Source organism: Salvelinus sp. IW2-2015, linkage group LG31 (assembly GCF_002910315.2).
Source record: "Salvelinus sp. IW2-2015 linkage group LG31, ASM291031v2, whole genome shotgun sequence".
NCBI lineage: Eukaryota > Metazoa > Chordata > Actinopteri > Salmoniformes > Salmonidae > Salvelinus > Salvelinus sp. IW2-2015.
The window spans coordinates 31,645,042-31,651,975 of record NC_036870.1 but is presented as its reverse complement, the minus strand read 5'-3'; the positions used below and the strand labels follow the sequence as shown (position 1 = coordinate 31,651,975).

General features: G+C 43.3%; 1 pseudogene; it reads left to right on the top strand.

The window, feature by feature from the left end:
• LOC111956037 (unconventional myosin-Ig-like) overlaps positions 1 to 6,934 on the top strand; it is an 89,742-nt pseudogene that overhangs the window by 27,715 nt on the left and 55,093 nt on the right.

Here is a 6,934-nt window from a genome sequence, read left to right as displayed (position 1 = left end):
TTATCATCTGGCAGCAACTGAGTGGCGTACACACACATGCAAGCAAACACATGGGCACTGACACACAGACGAACTGAACACACACACACACACACTGTCTTTCTCTCGCTGTCTTCTCTCTCCACCCTCTCTCTCTCCAAACATACACACTCCACAAACATACCACCCAGCGCATGCAATATTCATAAACAAACATTTAACAGTTCCTCTCCCCCATGTGTTCCCAGATTGACTATTTTAACAACCAGATCATCGTGGACCTGGTGGAACAGCCCCACAAAAGGCATCATCTCTGGCTGGACGAGGCTGTCTCTCTGTGGGGAAGGTGACAGACATCGTCTGCCTGGAGAGTATGGATGCTAAGCTGGGACAACACCCCCACTACACCTCTCGCAAGGTGGGTCAGAGCAGCACTGCCTCAAAGAATAAACTATATTCTATTCTATTCTCCCTAGCCTTACAATTAACACAATTACTCCATCTTTCCTTTACTTTCCGATAGCCATGTCCCTATATAACCACCGTGTCCCTATATAACCACCGTGTCCCTATATAACCACCGTGTCCCTATTATAACCACCGTGTCCTATATAACCACCGGTGTCCCTATATAACCACCGTGTCCCTATATACACCGTGTCGTATATACCACCGTGTCCTATATAACCAGCGTGTCCCTATATAACCACCGTGTCCCAATAAACCACGGTGGTCCTATATAACCACCGTGTCTCTATATAACCACCGTGTCCCTATATACCACCGTGGTCCCCTATATAACCACCGTGTCCCTATATACCCACTGTCCTATACCACCGTGTCCTATATAACCACCGTGTCCCTATAAACCACTGTCTATATAAACCACCGCTGTCCCTATATACAACGTGTCCTCTATATAACCACCGTGTCCCTATAATAAGCACGTGTCCCTATATAACCACCGTGTCCCTATATAACACACCGTGTCCCTATATAACCACCGGTGTCCCTATATAACACGTGTCCTATATAACCACCGTGTCCCTATATAACCACAGTGTCCCTATATAACCACGTGTCCTATATAACCACCGTGTCCTCAATATAACCACCGTGTCCCAATATATACCACCGTGTCCCTATATAACCACCGTGTCCTATATAACCACTGTGTTTTTAACTATCATTATACTGTAACTCTCCCATCAGGATCAATGGTTGTTTTACTATCATTATACTGTAACTCTCCCATCAGGATCAATGGCTGGTTTACTATCATTATACTGTAACTCTCCAATCAGGATCATGTCTGGTTTACTGTCATCATTATACTGCAACTCTCTAATCAGGATCAATGGCTGGTTTAACTATCATTATACTGTAACTCTCCATCAGGATCAATGGCTGGTTTACTGTCATTATACTGTAACTCTCCAATCAGGATAATGGCTGGTTTACTATCATTATACTGTAACTCTCCCATCAGGATCAATGGTTGTTTTACTATCATTATACTGTAACTCTCTAATCAGGATCAATGGCTGGTTTAACTATCATTATACTGTAACTCTCCCATCAGGATCAATGGCTGGTTTACTGTCATTATACTGTAACTCTCCAATCAGGATCAATGGCTGGTTTACTATCATTATACTGTAACTCTCCCATCAGGATAATGGCTGGTTTACTGTCATCATTAATACTGTAACTCTCCCATCAGGATCAATGGTTGTTTTACTATCATTATACTGTAACTCTCCCATCAGGATCAATGGCTGGTTTACTATCATTATACTGTAACTCTCCATCAGGATCAATGGCTGGTTTTACTGTATCATTATACTGTAACTCTCCCATCAGGATCAATGGCTGGTTTATGTCATCATTATACTGTAACTCTCATCAGGATCAATGGCTGGTTTACTGTATCATTATACTGCAACTCTCCACATCAGGATCAATGGCTGGTTTACTATCATTTTATACGTAACTCTCCCATCAGGATCAATGGCTGGTTTACTGTCATCATTATACTGCAACTCTCCATCAGGATCAATGGCTGGTTTACTGTCATTATACTGCAACTCTCCCATCAGGATCAATGGCTGGTTTACTGTCATCATTATACTGTAACTCTCCCATCAGGATCAATGGCTGGTTTAACTATCATTATACTGTAACTCTCCCATCAGGATCAATGGCTGGTTTAACTATCATTATACTGTAACTCTCCAATCAGGATCAATGGCTGGTTTACTGTCATCATTATACTGTAACTCTCTCATCAGGATCAATGGCTGGTTTAACTATCATTATACTGTAACTCTCCCATCAGGATCAATGGCTGGTTTACTATCATTATACTGTAACTCTCCAATCAGGATCAATGGCTGGTTTACTGTCATTATACTGTAACTCTCCAATCAGGATCAATGCTGGTTTATATCATTATATGTAACTCTCCAATCAGGATCAATGGCTGGTTTACTATCATTATACTGTAACTCTCCATCAGGATCAATGGCTGGTTTACTATCATTATACTGTAACTCTCCAATCAGGATCAATGGCTGGTTTACTATCATTATACTGTAACTCTCCCATCAGGATCAATGGCTGGTTTACTGTCATCATTATACTGTAACTCTCCAATCAGGATCAATGGCTGGTTTCTGTCATCATTATACTGCAACTCTCTAATCAGGATCATGGCTGGTTTAACTATCATTATACTGTAACTCTCCGAATCAGGATCAATGGCTGGTTTTCTATCATTATACTGCAACTCTCCAATCAGACCTAAATTGCTGGTTAGAGAATGGCTTTAACCCCCACTGGTGTGATATTGTTAGTGCAGTTACACTGGGTGGTCAATAGAGAGCAGGGGTTTTGTACTCTTATGGTTTCATTATCCTTCATCAGACAACCAGAGTGTATTGAAGCACTGAGACACACAGTAACATCCAATGGTAGTGGGTCTAAATGCTCGACATACTGCCAACTGTACTATAAACATGTTCCTTTTGTGTTTGTTGAAGAGATCTGTGTGAGAGACACAGTATGAGAGAGGTGTCCTTTAAAGGGCTAGTGCAGTGAAAAACAAGATTTGCTATTGTTTTTTAATTATATTTCCACCTCTGAAATGGTGAAAATTATGATGATGCTCTTTTTTGTGTAAAAGCTGTTTGAAAAGAATTCATGGAATTTCAGCCTGTTCAGATGGCATGGAACTTTTAGCTCACTTCATGACGTCACAATGTGATCGGATTATAATAGACCAATGACTGTTCATCATGGCAACAGGGTGTGCTCTGGAATCAAATCATATATCAACCAATCAAGGCTGTGTATATAAATGTATTCATATTTGTTTCCTAAAACCCACACATTTGGACTGATCATTCCAAGGGCCAAAGGAGGCTCAGGGAAATAAATTATAAAAAATATATTTTGGAGTTATTTTGATTAAATAAACACAGTTATTCATTAGACGTACACTGATGATTTAAAAGTCAAAATATAAAGACTGCACGAGGGCTTTAAGATATGATTGTATCTCCCTYTGCCAGCCTATATTACAGAGTAACTGTGATGATGATAATGATGGGAATGACRTTGAYGWTGATGATGATGAAGTAATGAGGTTGATAATGATCACAATGACAACGATAATGATGCTAATCTCGAAGATAATTATGACGATAATGATCATGACGAWGATRATGACGATGATAATGATGACAATATTGATGTTGATGGCGCTGATAATTATGATGATGTCATCTACATTGTAGCTCACGCCCTCAGACAAGACCATGGAGTTCCACAGAGATTTCCGTATCCGCCACTACGCTGGAGACGTCACGTGAGTCACGTGCTTTCTTACCTATGCTTTTACCTCATTAATTTACTATAATTTCATTTACTATAATCTCATTTACTATAATCTCACTTACTATAATCTCATTTGCTGTTAATCTCCTTCATCCCAGAGGATTTAAGGCTGCCATGGTGGTTCAACAGGTGAAAGGTTATGATGACACAGGAAACACAGGAAAGGTCACATGTCATAGGTCAAGATCAATGTTGATTGGATGAAAAGTCAAGGGGAGTAAGTATAGCTAAAAGTAGCCAACACAGTACCAGTTCCTAGCGCCTTGGCTACCACTGTTGGCACAAGTATTTCAGGACCTACATTTAAAAAGTGTGTTGACCTCAATTTTAGAAATAGCAGGACATAGTCTTTCTGAGGAAGACAGAGGGGAAGGGAGGGAGGGAGAGACGAGGGAGTAGACCAGACTGTTATCCAGTACCAGGGTCTTCCATTGGCTGACAATGTGTGTTTATCCAGTACCAAGGTCTTCCATTGGCTGAACAATGTGTGTTTATCCAGTACAAGGTTCTTCCATTGGCTGACAATGTGTGTTTTATCCAGTACCAAGGTCTTCCATTGGCTGACAATGTGTGTTTATCCAGTACCAGAGGTCTTCCATTGGCTGACAAGTGTGTTGTTTATCCAGTACCAAGGTCTTCCATTGGCTGACAATGTGTGTTTATCCAGTACCAAGGTCTTCCATTGGCTGACAATGTGTGTTTTATCCAGTACCAGGGTCTTCCATTGGCTGACAATGTGTGTTTTATCCAGTACAAGGGTCTTCCATTGGCTGACAATGTGTGTTTATCCAGTACCAGGGTCTTCCATTGGCTGGACACTGGTGGTTTTTGCAGGATCTATATTGCCGTCAAGTTTAGGGAGAGAGGGAGGGAGGGAGAGAGAAGACTATTTCCCTTCAGAAATAGTCATGTAGCTAAGCCTCGACCAGTGGTAATCATGAACGAGTCCAGTAGTAATGAGTCAGGGAATCCAGGTTGACATAATGTCCAACACATCCCGTCATCAATTAGGTCATGCTTAGTTTACATTCGTCATCAGTCATCAATTAGGTCATGCTTAGTTTACGTTCGTCCATCCGTCATCAAATTAGGTCCTGCTTAGTTTACGTTCGTTCCATCGTCATCAATTAGGTCCTGCTTAGTTTACGTTCGTCCATCCGTCATCAATTAGGTCCTGCTTAGTTTACGTTCATCCATCCGTCATCAATCAGGTCATGCTTAGTTTACGTTCATCCATCTGTCATCAATTAGGTCCTGCTTAGTTTACGTTCATCCATCTGTCATCCCACTCCCCTCCCCTCCCATCCCACCCCCTACTCCTGCTAAATATACCCTGCCATGTCCCTGTTACCCCCCCCCCCCCCAATCCAATGGCCCCCCAGCACTGACCTACTTTGTCCCTCCCACGACGATGTCTAGGGTTTTACCGAGAATGGTGCGACAACAACAAAAACACACCCAGTCAGTTGATGAGAGAGGTCAAAGGAGAATGGTGCAAGCTAACGGGCAGGAGGCATCTTTGGGATGAGATGGAACGAGCTGTTCGCAGCATGAATGTAGGACCGTCCAATCCGCAGCGACTGTGTGACGCCATGGGCGTCAGCACTGTGTTCTCTCTAGAGAGGTTCCTGGAATCTGGTTAGGTGGTTTTGAGAGACACACACACACACACACACACACACACACACACACACACACACACACACACACACCACACACACACACACACACAAATCAGCCTCCATCAGCCTCAGGAATACATCTGTCATACTAACACTTCATCTGCCTCTCTGTCCGGATGTGACGGACAGGGAGAGACGGACGGGAGAGACGGACAGGGAGAGACGGACAGGGAGAGACGGACAGGGAGAGACGGACAGGGAGAGACGGACAGGGAGAGACGGACAGGGAGAGACAGACAGTACCATGCCGGAGCCGTGTGTGTGTTTTGAGGGTTTAGCCTGTCACATCTGGGGCTCTAATCCAGTGAAACAGCATGTCAATTTTATGTAATCAGGTTGCGCCATGCGTCCATGTTTTTAAGTTAGTTTATTCCTAACTAGTCCCCACCCGGTTTGTGTCAAATATCGTGGTGCGTGGTTCCACTTACTCCGTCATAACACAATGTTCTCCTGTTTCTCAAATGTAAGTCCTTGAAATGTGGCAGTTTGCCAAGTTAACAATCCTACTATGTGCTGGGACTAATTATTCTAAGCTTGTGCCTGACTCATTTGAGAGAGAAGTGTTACATCTGTGTAGAAGGGATGGTGCTGGCAATGTAGTGTCCCAAATGACACCCTTTCCCTACATCGTGCACTACTTTTTGCCCAGATTCCTATGGGGCAGTGGTTAGTGCATACACTTTTGACCAGAGCCCTATGGGGCAGTGTTAGTGCACTACTTTTGACCAGAGCCCTATGGGGCAGTGTTTAGTGCACTACTTTTGACCAGACCCTAGGGGCAGTGTTAGTGCACTACTTTTGACCAGAGCCCTATGGGGCAGTGTTAGTGCACTACTTTTGACCAGAGCCCTATGGGGCAGTGTTAGTGCACTACGTTTGACCAGAACCCTATGGGGCAGTGGTTAGTGCACTACTTTTGACCAGAGCCCTATGGGCAGTGTTAGTGCACTACTTTTGACCAGAGCCCTATGGGGCAGTGTTAGTGCACTACTTTTGACCAGAGCCCTAGGGGAAGTGTTTAGTGCACTACTTTTGACCAGAGCCTATGGGGCAGTGTTAGTGCACTACTTTGACCAGAGCCCTATGGGGCAGTGTTAGTGCACTACTTTCTGACCAGAGCCCTATGTGGCAGTAGTAGTGCACTACTTTTGACCAGAGCCCTATGGGGCAGTGTTAGTGCACTATTTTGACAGAGCCCTATGGGGCAGTGTTAATGCACTACATAGGGATACAGACATAGTCTACCGTTAGGTGAGGGGGCATGAGAACTAATGAGGACCTCTTCAATAGCCACTCTTATGTACTGTTTCTGTGTTACTTATGGTTGTGTCATGACTCATGTACTGTAGTATTTTTAACTCGCCACTTCAATAAAG